Below are 13,030 nucleotides of genomic sequence, written 5' to 3' on the forward strand. Positions count from 1 at the left end.
CAATATGTGAAACCAATAACAATTTTCATGCTCATAAAAGCAAAACTTGTATGAATGTATGTATATATATATATATATATATGTATATATATATATTTATATATATAATATATATATATTATATATATATATATATATATATATATATATATATATATATATATATATAACTCTCTGCCCCAAAAAGGAACGTATGCTAAAGAGTTGAAAGGTTGGTCCGTCGGGTATTCGAGCTTGGGTCTGCCTGAATCGCTATGACGTCTCCGTGGCCGAGCGGTTAAGGCGTTGGCGTTCCATGCCAAAGACCCGGGTTCGATTCCCGGCGGAGACCAATTTTTCAACTCTTGCGCTTTTCCAAAAAGGAGGAACAGTAAGAGGAATAATGATGTCAAAGCTACGCACCGATTTCTCCTCCCTTTCTCATATCTCACACTATTATATATATATATATATATATATATATATATATATATATATATATTTCACTATATGCTATTCACAACGAGCCACCGCGTACGTTTTGGGCAGGAATGATCTCTCACACTACACGTCTAGTATACATCAATATATATATATATATATATATATATATATATATATATATATATATATATCAGGGCTCGACACTAACGGTGGCTCGGTGGCCCGGGGCCACCAAAAACGCACGTCTGGCCACCAAAATTTCAGAAATGAAGAATTTGGTGGCCTAATCGGGCCACCAAAAATAAAAGTTAGTGTGGAGCCCTGTGTGTGTATATATGTATATATATAATATCAAATACAAAATTTACAAATGAATACAGCAATATATCGATATACATAACATACAACATGTACATAGTAATATATATGATTATATATGTATATATAAGAACAAAGAGAAGCATAAATGAAAATGGAACTGAAAAGAATAGAATCGCTAAAGCAAATGAGATTGCACAAATTAGACTTATACCCCCGTCACACAAGAGGCGGAATGAGCCGAAATGCCGTTGGAAAGAAAATTCCGACGACATTCTGAGTGCGTTCCAAACATTCGGGCCCATTCTTGTGGCCGGCCCGAGTGTTTTGCCCATGCTTAAAATATTCGAGGAGCATTCGAAGTGGAAAAATATCGATCTGCTTTCGAAGGGTAGGCCCTATTCTAATTGGACTCTGACTGCATTCTAAATATTCCTCCGGCATTCTCACAGAATTTGAAACAATCTGACCTTATTTTAGGGAGAATCGGAATGGTGTCGCACCTCATTAAATCCTGCCAGAATATCTCAAATGCCCATACAGTTACTCCCAGTTAAATACTGGTTAGTGAAAAGGTTAGAGTAAAGAGTAGAGTCAGGGTTAGGTTTAGAGTTAGAGTTTGGGTTAGGCTAGGATTAGGTTCAGGATTAGGATTAGGGTTAGGGTTAGGGTCACAGAAAGCGTCTGGGGTAATTGGTCTAGACACTCTCTTTCGAGGAGGTCTAATTGTTTTATGTTTGTGGGGGGTGAAGTTAGACTCTTATACTCGTCACCGAGAATGATGACGGCATGACTGCTTCAATTCAAGTCCTTCTTTAGTAACTGTTCCCCACTTTCTTATTCCAACGCATGTACACTTGATACATCATGTTTACAAAACATGTCCCGGTGGCTTTCCGACTTGGCCTAAGCGTCCAAATTCATCCTCCCACAAACATCAAAAAATGGCGACGTGGATGCAGAACTGCTGCGTGTATTTTACAACAGCTGCCTCCAGCATGGAGGAAAGGGAGGAGGAGATCGACGAGGACAATGAGTAACTCCGAACTACAGCCGAGACAAATAGTGACCATGGCTCATGCACCGCAAACCAATACAGACTGTGAGCCCAAAAATGACTGCATAAGAAGAAGTAACCGATGTGCAGACGATGACTACAAGAAAATGACCACAATGAATACGAGCTTGAGACTGCTTGGTTCTGCTTGATTCGTGCAGATTCCGAATTACACACGTGTAGTGTGATGAGGGTATTTGAAATAATGTCGTCGCCACCACAGCACAGGAAAATACGCAGAGTCTAATTGTTCAACATAAGTAGTCATAAAGTATTCACAAAGAGGGGTTCCCTCCTGATGGTTTTTATTGTCAGTGTGCGTGTAAAGCTGGTATTTTCCAAACGTAGGCCAAATCTGTTAGATCAACCTGTGTCAGATGATGAGCCATAAGAATTGTATTTATAGCTGTCGTTAAAAATATAATCTTCTGAAACGCTGGGATTTCGAGCCTTGAATGTAGGAGATTCCTTTAAAAAATTTTGCTCGTGAGAGGGTTATCTCCGCCTGCTATTTGGATATTGTATGCTGTATAGATACCAGCATATTTTGGACTTATCAAAGGACATTAGGAGGCCTGTTTACAGCTGTACAGGCCTTTGATATTAAAAGTGGCATGAAAAAAAAAAATCTTTAATGTTTCCCCTTTTTAACACACAGAACTCTCACTATACGCAATCCGTCTCGCTTCGCGATCTCCTTTTGAACGTCAAACACGAATTGGGGGTCCAAACCTCAGTAATAGACGCCAATGTTTATCACACAACAAAGCAAAAAACAAAAAACAAAAACAAAAACAAAAACAAAAAACCTTGAATCATTGGAAGCAGCATTGATGATACTAAACTCCTCAAACTCCGCGTCGTTGACCTTGACGCATGCGCAACGCATGCGCAATGCATGAAAATGACAATACTCAAGTGCGCAGCTGAAACATTCATCATATAAAATATGGGACAGTACAAATCACAAACAATTAGCCTTCTGCCCTTACGGCTCTTTCGACATGATATCGCCGGACAGTCCTGCATGACGGCAGTTTATCACCGGTAGATATACCCACCAACTGTATGATACGACCACGACTCGGAAAGGATTGCTTTGTCTTGATTTCGCGTCAGTCTCCGAATAAAGTATACGGAATTCATATCTGGAAGGTAAAGCAAATCTTATACAATGTATCTTCATGGCATGTGTACTTTCCTTGAGTCATATATATGCATATATGTATATATATATATATATATATATATATATATATATATATATATATATCCGTTTGGTATATAACCGTCGGGAATATGAAGTTTGTTGAGGATTGAAAAGTGCTCAATGCTGTAAAGCAGAGCATATTAGGCGTACCTGTGTTTTGGTGCCTTGTCTGCTACCGGCGGTTTCACGCTGTCGCGATCCTCAGGCAGACTGACAAAGTGGTGTGTTTCTGTGCTCATGTGGCGCGGTGGATCGGTTTGACGCTTGGATGATTTTTCTTTTCCGGTGTCTGCATTTGGATATGAGCTCGGACCTTTTATTGAGTGCGTTTTTGTTTCGGATGATGATGGCCTTCTCATCGAGGCAGAGGTTGCACAGGCCGCTCCTTCTTAGAGTTAAGTTTGACTTTTTTTGGATGTCCCATGTCAGTGTGAAGTTTACGCGTTTTTCTTTCAGGCTCCAGATGTATTTTGAGAGTTGGGTTTCGTTTTTGTATTTCTCATTCTTGATGGATTTAACATGATTCCTATATCTGTCTTTGAAGGTACCCCCCGCCAGCCCGTAGTAGCACTTTTCCTCGTTGTCATGCTTGACGGTTGCCTTATACACAAGAGCCGTTTCCATGCATCTTCCTCTCAATGGGCATTGGTCTTTTTGGCGGCAGTTGCATTTGGGTTTGGGTTCGGTGTCACGTGACTTGGATTGTTTGATAACTCTTTGGTTGTGGGATTTTATGACTGCATCCATGTTTTTCATGCAGCTGTAGCTCACTTTTACCGTATTCTTATTGAATATTGGGTTCAGCTTGTGCCCTTTGGGAAAATGTTTGTTGATGAGCTTCAGGAATCTACCCCCCACGTTTGTCTTGGTCGCTGCATTATAAGGTGGGTTGAACCATGTTATATTCCTGCTCCTGTTTTTCCTTTTTCTTCTCTTTTCCTCTTCACTCGGTTTGTAGTGCTTGATGTTTTTCTCGTAGCCGCTTTTTTTCAGGGCTTCGTTGTACAGTGGCGCTGCGTTGTGGAATATGTCTTCGTTTGAAGACAATGTCGATATGCGTTTTTCAACGGCTAAGGGTATTTGTGTTAGTGTAGAGGGCGGGTGGTTGGAGTCCCTATTGACCTAGAGGGGGGTGTCGTTTGGTTTTCTGTACGGTTGGAAGGTGCCAGTGTCTAGATTAAGTGTGACATCTAGGTAGTCCACTACCTTGAGGTTGGTTTGGACGGTGATGCGCAGACCTAGCTCATCAAAGACTTTAATGAGGTCTTTTCGCGCCCTATCAGCTCTACTCCCAGAGGCTCTCCTGAGCACTGCAAGGCCATCGTCCCTGTATAATCCTACGCTGTATGTGTTCAGTTTTTGTTCAAGAGTGAGAGTGCATGTAATCCAACTAGTTCGCATATCTCGGCTCCATCAAAAGCCCCCATAGAAACATCGAACTGTTTTCGTCCCTTTTGTTTTTCCCATGCTTTGTTGTTGTTGTCAAACAGGAGTGTCCTCCTCGCGTGCATTATGGTTTCTATCTCATCCTCTTCTATGGTGGTGAATTTCTTGGCCCAGTTCAGACATGTGGACAACAGCTCAATTGAGATGGAGGGGTAGAAGTCCACTATGTCAAATACAATGAAGGTCAGGGACTCTTTGTCCGGGAGTTTGTTGAACCAATTGAGCACATCGGTTGTGTTGGTCCACTGGTTTGGGTTGATTTTGTCTCTTATTTGTTTGTTAATGCGATCGAGCATTATTTTGCTAACGCGGCCTAATTCTGGCTTTGTGGGGTTGATTAGTCTGGCCTGGGGCTTGTTGTTGAAATTATCCTTGTGGTCTTTTAGTGTGACAAAGGCGGGTTTTTCCATCGTGCCGTCCAACCTGTCACTGATGTGTAACTTTTTGCGATTAACTCAGATTCCTTTTCAATGTCTGCTATTACTTCTTCCTGTGCAACCTTGTATTTTCCGGTTATATTCTCATTCAGAAGTTTCTCATAACTGTTGGGGTTCATCGCATACACATTCCTGGTTTTATCGGCGTGGACAAACACTTTTTCCGATTTGTTTATACGTTTCACGTCATCGTGGAGTTTTCTTTGGAATTGGTTGTTTACCTGCCTGAATTCCAAGTCGTCTACAATGGCCAGCAGGTCATTTTCAAAGCCTATCATCTCTTCTATTTGGGGTGGTGAGCGTTTAGATTTGAATCCAAATTTCTCCCTGGTTTCAAATAGATCATTTTCACTTTCACTATGGTCCGCGCAATTGCTCGCTCCGAGGAAGAAATGAGCTCTCCATCTCATCCTTTTTATGACACTTTCAATTTTTTCAATTAGGCATTTGATGTAATCTGTCCTCGGTGGAATTGGTATGTTTTTTCCGGAATAATCCACATGAAACCGATCCATTGCGCCACACAGAACACCAGGTGAATCCTCAGCAGAAGAGTGCTCGACCGGACAGGGGAGCGAAAATATCCGTTTGGTATATATCCGTCGGGAATATGAAGTTTGTTGAGGATTGAAAAGTGCTCAATGCTGTAAAGCAGAGCATATTAGGCGTACCTGTGTTTTGGTGCCTTGTCTGCTACCGGCGGTTTCACGCTGTCGCGATCCTCAGGCAGACTGACAAAAAAACATGGATGCAGTCATAAAATCCCACAACCAAAGAGTTATCAAACAATCCAAGTCACGTGACACCGAACCCAAACCCAAATGCAACTGCCGCCAAAAAGACCAATGCCCATTGAGAGGAAGATGCATGGAAACGGCTCTTGTGTATAAGGCAACCGTCAAGCATGACAACGAGGAAAAGTGCTACTACGGGCTGGCGGGGGGTACCTTCAAAGACAGATATAGGAATCATGTTAAATCCATCAAGAATGAGAAATACAAAAACGAAACCCAACTCTCAAAATACATCTGGAGCCTGAAAGAAAAACGCGTAAACTTCACACTGACATGGGACATCCAAAAAAAGTCAAACTTAACTCTAAGAAGGAGCGGCCTGTGCAACCTCTGCCTCGATGAGAAGGCCATCATCATCCGAAACAAAAACGCACTCAATAAAAGGTCCGAGCTCATATCCAAATGCAGACACCGGAAAAGAAAAATCATCCAAGCGTCAAACCGATCCACCGCGCCACATGAGCACAGAAACACACCACTTTGTCAGTCTGCCTGAGGATCGCGACAGCGTGAAACCGCCGGTAGCAGACAAGGCACCAAAACACAGGTACGCCTATATATATATATATATATATATATATATATATATATATATATATGTCTGTTTGTTTTTTTAAACAAGGGGATTAGATTAAGTGCTTAATTGGTTACAAAGGGGGACAGTTTTATTCGAGAAGAGGCTTGGAGTGAAATGGCGCCATAGTAAAATGTCAACTTAAGTAGATAAAACATATAAAATGTTCATAAAAGGACAGCCGATCAGCTTGATGAATGATTTGAGGGTATAGGTACTGGTAACAGGCCTCATATCCAGCTATCTTCTCTCTCATGGGCGTAAATCCCGGGGGGGATGGGGGGGATATATCCCCCCCTGAAATGGAGGAGGGGGGGATGGCCTGTACAATCATCCCCCCCTGAATTTTGAGGGGAAAAAATGGAGGAAGCAGAAATGTGATTGTATCAATATTGCATGACGTTTGTACGCCGGCCTTCAGACAGGTAACAGAGCTGAACAGTATTCTATCTTGTAGGAAAATGTATAATTTTCTCAAGCGCTCGCTCGCTTCGCTCGCTCGCGAAGAAAGTAACATCGACATACACTGTAAGGCATGGCTCAGGCGTTGACAACGTCAAATAGTATAGGTCTACATGTAAACATGCTATGACGCGAGTAACTGGGGACCATCTGCAAAATATGTACGAAAACATACAAACAAACAATAACAACAACTTTATCGCCATAATTGAATCCCCTCCATTTCCTGAATCATTCCTGAGAAACGACAGCGACTGATGACTCAGTCAGGATACATCTATGGGCATACCAAGGGAAGATCAGGGACGTCGAATCTATGGGGGGCAAAGGGGCATTTGCCCCGCCCCAAAGGAAGTGTTTAGACAGACAAATCATTTATCCCCCAAGCAATTCCCGAGATGAGGACAAATCTCGAACTTTCTTAATGGAAAATTGTCCAAATATCGCCAGAACTATGCACCAGATCGTTGTATTGCAATCATGAACATGCAAAAGGTCCGCTATACAGGATAAGGGATAAACTTTGTACACTTTTGACATAGACGTATATTCCCTAATTTATCAAAGAGTGTGCAGCAGATCTTTCACTTAACAAAAGCAACCTAATATGTATAGAGGCGTCGATGGGGGGGGGATGGTTCTCAAATAAAAGTGGGACAAACAAAAGCGAAAAATATAGCTACAAACGGCAGTTTTTGGAGTGTAAAATGTTAAAATTTTAAAGCTCGCTCGCTCCGCTCGCTCGCATTTAATCGCTATGCCATTCTCCTGATGTTGCTGCCAGCCTGTGATTGACAGCAGGTGCACCCGGTGCGCCCCCTTAATTTCCAAAGCGAAAATATAGCTACAAACGACAGTTTTTAGGACTGGAAAATGTCAAAATTTTCAAGCTCACTCGCTTCGCTCGCTAGCATTTAATCAGTATGCCATTCTCCTGATGTTGCTGCCAGTAATTGCCGGCAGTTGCGCCCAGTGTGCCCCCTTAATTTCCAAAGCGAAAAAATACAGCCACAAACGGCAGTCTTTGGACTGTAAAATGTCAAAATTTTCAAGCTCGCTCGCTCCGCTCGCTCGCATTTAACCGCTATGCCATTCTCCTGATGTTGCTGCCAGTAATTGCCGGCAGTTGCACTCGGTGTGCCCCCTAAATTTCCAAAGCGAAAAAGTATAGCTACAAACGGCAGTTTTTAGACTGTAAAATGTCAAATTTTTCAAGCTCGCTCGCTCCGCTCGCTCGCATTTAATCGCTATGCCATTCTCCTGATGTTGCTGCCAGTGATTGTGAACAGGTGCGCCCCCCTTAATTTCCAAAGCGAAAAATATAGCTACAAACGGCAGTTTGGGGACTGTAAAATGTCAATTTTTGAAGCTCGCTCGCTTCGCTCGTTCGCATTTAATTATTATTCCATTCTCCTGATGTTGCTGCTAGTAATTGCCAGCAGTTTTCGCCCGGTGCGCCCCCTTTATTTCCAAAGCGAAAAATATAGCTACAAACGGCAGTTTTTGGACTGTCAAATGTCAAAATTTTGAAGCTCGCTCGCATTTAATCATTATGCCATTCTCCTGATGTTGCTGCCAGTAATTGCCAACAGTTTTTGCCCGGTGCGCCCCCTTAATTTCCAAAACGAAAAAATACAGCCACAAACGACAGTTTTTGGGACTGGAAAATGTCAAAATTTTCAAGCTCATTCGCTTCGCTCGCTCGCATTTAATCATTATGCCATTCTCCTGATGTTGCTGCCAGTAATTGCCAGCAGTTTTCGCCCGGTGCCCCCCCCCCCCTTAATTTCCAAAGCGAAAAAATACTAGCACAGCCACAAAGGACATGTGGGACTGTAAAATATCAAAATTTTCAAGCTCACTCGCTTCGCTCGCTCGCATTTAATCGTTATGCCATTCTGATGTTGCTGCCCGATTGCCGGCAGTTGCGCCCGGTGTGCCCCCATAATTTCCAAAGCGAAAATATACAGCCACAAACGGCAGTCTTTGGACTGTAAAATGTCAAAATTTTGAAGCTCGCTCGCCCCGCTCGCTCCCATTTAATCGCTATGCCATTCTCCTGATGTTGCTGCCAGTGATTGACAGCAGTTGCGCCTGGTGTGCCCCCCTTAATTTCCAAAGCGAAGAATATAGCTACAAACGGCAGTTTTGGGACTGAAAAATGTCAAAATTTTCAACGCAAAGAGATTTCACCGTAGGAGGGGGAAACCCCCCCCCCCCACCATACCCTCCCCCCTCGCTTGATTCGTTCCCTCACATATGCCATTCTCCTGATGTTGCTGCCAGTGATTGACAGCAGTTGCGCCTGGTGTGCCCCCCTTAATTTCCAAAGCGAAGAATATAGCTACAAACGGCAGTTTTGGGACTGAAAAATGTCAAAATTTTCAACGCAAAGAGATTTCACCGTAGGAGGGGGAAACCCCCCTACCATACCCTTCCCCCCTCGCTTGATTCGTTCCCTCACATAACCGCTCCTCCTAAGATCAAATCCTGTCTACGCCGATGATAGGCCCCATTATTTAGTGAGCCTTCACAGTGATGTCGCACAGCAAGAGCTGAAATGCCACGATTTTGTCATTCAATAATATATTGTGAATATTTCATTTTCTTATTGTTTTTTTAACGAAAAGAAAACAAAATTTTCACCACAAGTGAGCACCAGATCGCTGAATTTCAGGTCTGAAAATGCAAAATCTTCCTCGTGTGGGAGAGGGATACCCCCCCCCCCCCCCATACACACCCTTCCCCCGTTCGGTCGTTCCGCTCCCTCTCACAGATATTTCAAAAAAAAAAAATGTTTTCATATTTTTAAGGTCTGATTTTCCGCCGAAAGTCGTCTGACAAGCAAAAAAAAAAAAAAAAAGCAACAAGAACAAAAAGTCTTTATGTTGTTGCTGCCACTTTTCTCCCACTTTATATTTCATGCAAAAGAGTGGGGCATCCGATCCCTGTAAAGTGTGTGTGTGGGGGGGGGGGGGGGAGGGGGGCACAAAGCTTCTCCCCCCACCCTCCCCACCCCCACCCCCCCCCCCCAAAAAAAAAAAAGGCTGCGCCGGTCCGGTTATGGGCTTGTAATCGTGGCGATGGTGACCATCCCCCCCACTCCTCAGTATGGATTTACGCCGTTGTTCTCTCTTCTCTTTTTTTTTTTTCTTTGTCCTCAATCTCTATGCATGACGCAGAAGGCGTCTTCTTGTACTTTGCTGATACACACTGTAAGTACAATATATCTTTTGTTGAATTTTAGGAATGTTTATATCATGCTATAGACTTTGTTTTCTCAATCTCGAACCAAGACAACATTTGTGTATAATTCCGTTGCAGTTCAGTTTAATCAATTCAGTTTATGTCGATTCGAGTAATAAGATAACATGAGATTCCAAACGCGGTTAACGTTGTTTCACCTCTTGAGTTAAGATAATAACTTACCCATTCATATACGACAAGCCCCATCAGTAGAATCATTTAAGGCACTACTTAAAACTTATCTTTTCCTATATTGATTCCTTCCCCAAGTTAATGTGTTGAGTGTAATTCAATTATTGTATGTGTTTAATTACTGGTACACATTTGATTTATGTCATGTTATTCTTACTTATGTTTTGTCCTGTTAGTCGGGTACCTAAGGGGGGGGGGGGTCACCGTGCATCCCCCCAGGACTCCTCGAAACTTACATTTTCAGGATCCTCATGACATACTAAAACATAATCAAGATGTTAACAGGAGCGAAAAGTGGCTGTTCTAGGTGAAATTTAATGTATTCTATTGTTTTTCATAATTTCTTATGTATTTCTTTGTTTTTCAACTTCTTCAACTTTTGTTTTTTCTTTGTTTTTCTATTGGAAATTGTCACTGACCACTTTTCTACCATTAATTAGCATAAAACTAATCAATGAAAGTGATTAATTGCAAAAATAATCAGGTTTTCATGACTTTCATGACAGAGCACTGTTTTCCATAGGAAATGTACACAAAAGCACAAAATTGTGCCCGTTTTGGGACGACATTCCGTTACAAAAATGGGCGTGACTTCGCAAAAGTATGCGGGGAAGTTGCAAATATGGTCTCGAAAGTTGCGTGAGACTTGAACAAAACAAAGCCAAGTAAGTTTTGAGGAGTCCTGGGGGGTGCACGGTGACCCCCTCCCCCCTTAAGTAGCCTACTATGTAGGCCCTACATGTAAACACATATTATATATTACATACATACATAAGGACGGGGGGTGGGGGATCCGCCCCCCCCCCCCTCGAAGTTTCGCGCAATAAATCTGTCGCGACGCTTCTTGACTTTGTTTTGTTAAGTCTCGCACAACTTTTGAAACCAAATTTGCAACATCTGCGTATACTTTTGCGAAGTCACGCCCATTTTTGTAACGGAATGTCGTCCCAAAACGGGCAAAATTTTGTGCTTTTGTGTACATTTCCTATGGAAAACAGTGCTCTGTCATGAAAGTCATGAAAACCTGATTATTTTTACAATTAATCACTTTCATTGATTAGTTTCGTGCTAATTATGGTAGAAAAGTGATCAGTGACAATTTCCAATAGAAAAACAAAGAAAAAACAAAAGTTGAAAAAGTTGAAAAACAAAGAAATACATAAGAAATTATGAAAAACAATAGAATACATTAAATTTCACCTAGAACAGCCACTTTTCGTTCCTGTTAACATCTTGATTATGTTTTAGTATGTCATGAGGATCCTGAAAATGTAAGTTTCGAGGAGTCCTGGGGGGGATGCACGGTGACCCCCCCTTAGGTACCCAAGTATGTCTGTTTGCCCCCATTTTTCATCTTTCCTTTCGTCTCTTCACTGTGCGCTTAGAAACATTGTATTAAGCGCATTACAAATGTAATGTATTATTATTATTAAGATTCAACGAACAGGTGTGTGTGTGTGTGTGTGTGTGTGTGTGTGTGTGTGTGTATGTATGTATGTATGTATGTGTGTGCTTCCATTTGTTGTGAATGCTTGTTTTCTTTTAACGGCAAATACCGAAGGGGTTGAAACTAAGCACTACTCTGATTCCGAAATGTAGATATAAACGAAAGACTTAATTATAAACACTTTTGAAGTGAAATGGATTATATGATATGATTATAGATTATACAAAATGAATGAGATTGATTCTTTGTTGTTCCATGCATTTTTTTTTTTATTACTACTCTGTATCTTGTGTGTATTTTAATGTATTCCTGGTCCTTTGTTGACAAATTCAACCTCTGGGCTGCGCGATGGATATTGATCGATAAAACACCTTTTCAATTTCAATTTCAATTTCAATTTCGATTTCAATTTCAATAATAATTTGCCCTATACCTGTATACTGAAACGCGATTTCAATTTAATGCATTGTTAAGTGGCCGCTTTATCTGTTTAAAGAAGATGAGGGCATTTTTTTTTTCTCATGAACTTATACCTGTACGTAAAGGCGTTAATAATGCAGTGATATACATGATTGACGGTTCCAAAATAGTTAAGATGTACTAAACCGCCACTAAATACTGAAAAAAAATTTGAAAAAGATCTTATACCGATCCAACTCAAATATAATTATGGTAGACGACTGGCTCAAAATATAAAGCGCAGTAACATTTTTGGAAGTGAACTATTGACTAACACATGAAGTTGTCGATGATATTCACAGAGTTCATTTTAGTAATATCAAGATAAATCGGGATCGTGTGGAAACTTGGAGAATGTCTAACTAAAACACACTTCGAATTCTTTATGATACAGTCACACTGGCTTATATCACGTAATGAATATCGTATCTACGAGTAACTGCGGTACTAGCATGACTAGCAAAATCGATTCTATATCATGTACATTGTCACTATGATACAGACAAACAAAAACGTGCTGTTACACTTATCACTTGTCCTGATTTCTTAGCCCACACTGAAGGCTGGTTTCAAGACCTAAAACTGCCTCAAAAAATCACTTAACCGACAGACACGGCAAACTGCAATTTTCATGTATAGATAATCTCGTAAAGAGGTTCCGGAATGTTTAAAGATAAGGTATGTTGATCTCATAATTTAACATCTATTTATATCGTTTCCGTCACGAAACATAGTATCATTAATTTTGGAAAATCCTCGACTCATCACGACACAAACATCTAGAAGACACCATGGACCTGATTTACAGTATGTTCCCCCCCCCCCCGCAGAAAGAAAATAATAAAATAAATAAAATTTTCGCATTGATAACACTCAATATGAATGAACTGTCTATATGCTACTTCAGGGTCTTAAAATGTAACATCTTAGCTCTATTTTGCAGAAAACCCCATTCAATTTGGTTA

The 13,030-nt window shown here is 41.2% G+C and overlaps 1 non-coding gene across 1 annotated transcript; it reads left to right on the forward strand.

Annotated features, from left to right (window-relative positions):
* Positions 1–259: 259 nt before the first annotated feature.
* On the forward strand, positions 260–331 carry Trnag-ucc (transfer RNA glycine (anticodon UCC)). The gene has a single exon. It is a non-coding gene; the product is annotated as a tRNA-Gly (tRNA).
* Positions 332–13,030: the final 12,699 nt, after the last annotated feature.

Source organism: Diadema setosum, chromosome 9 (assembly GCF_964275005.1).
Source record: "Diadema setosum chromosome 9, eeDiaSeto1, whole genome shotgun sequence".
Taxonomy (NCBI): Eukaryota; Metazoa; Echinodermata; class Echinoidea; order Diadematoida; family Diadematidae; genus Diadema; species Diadema setosum.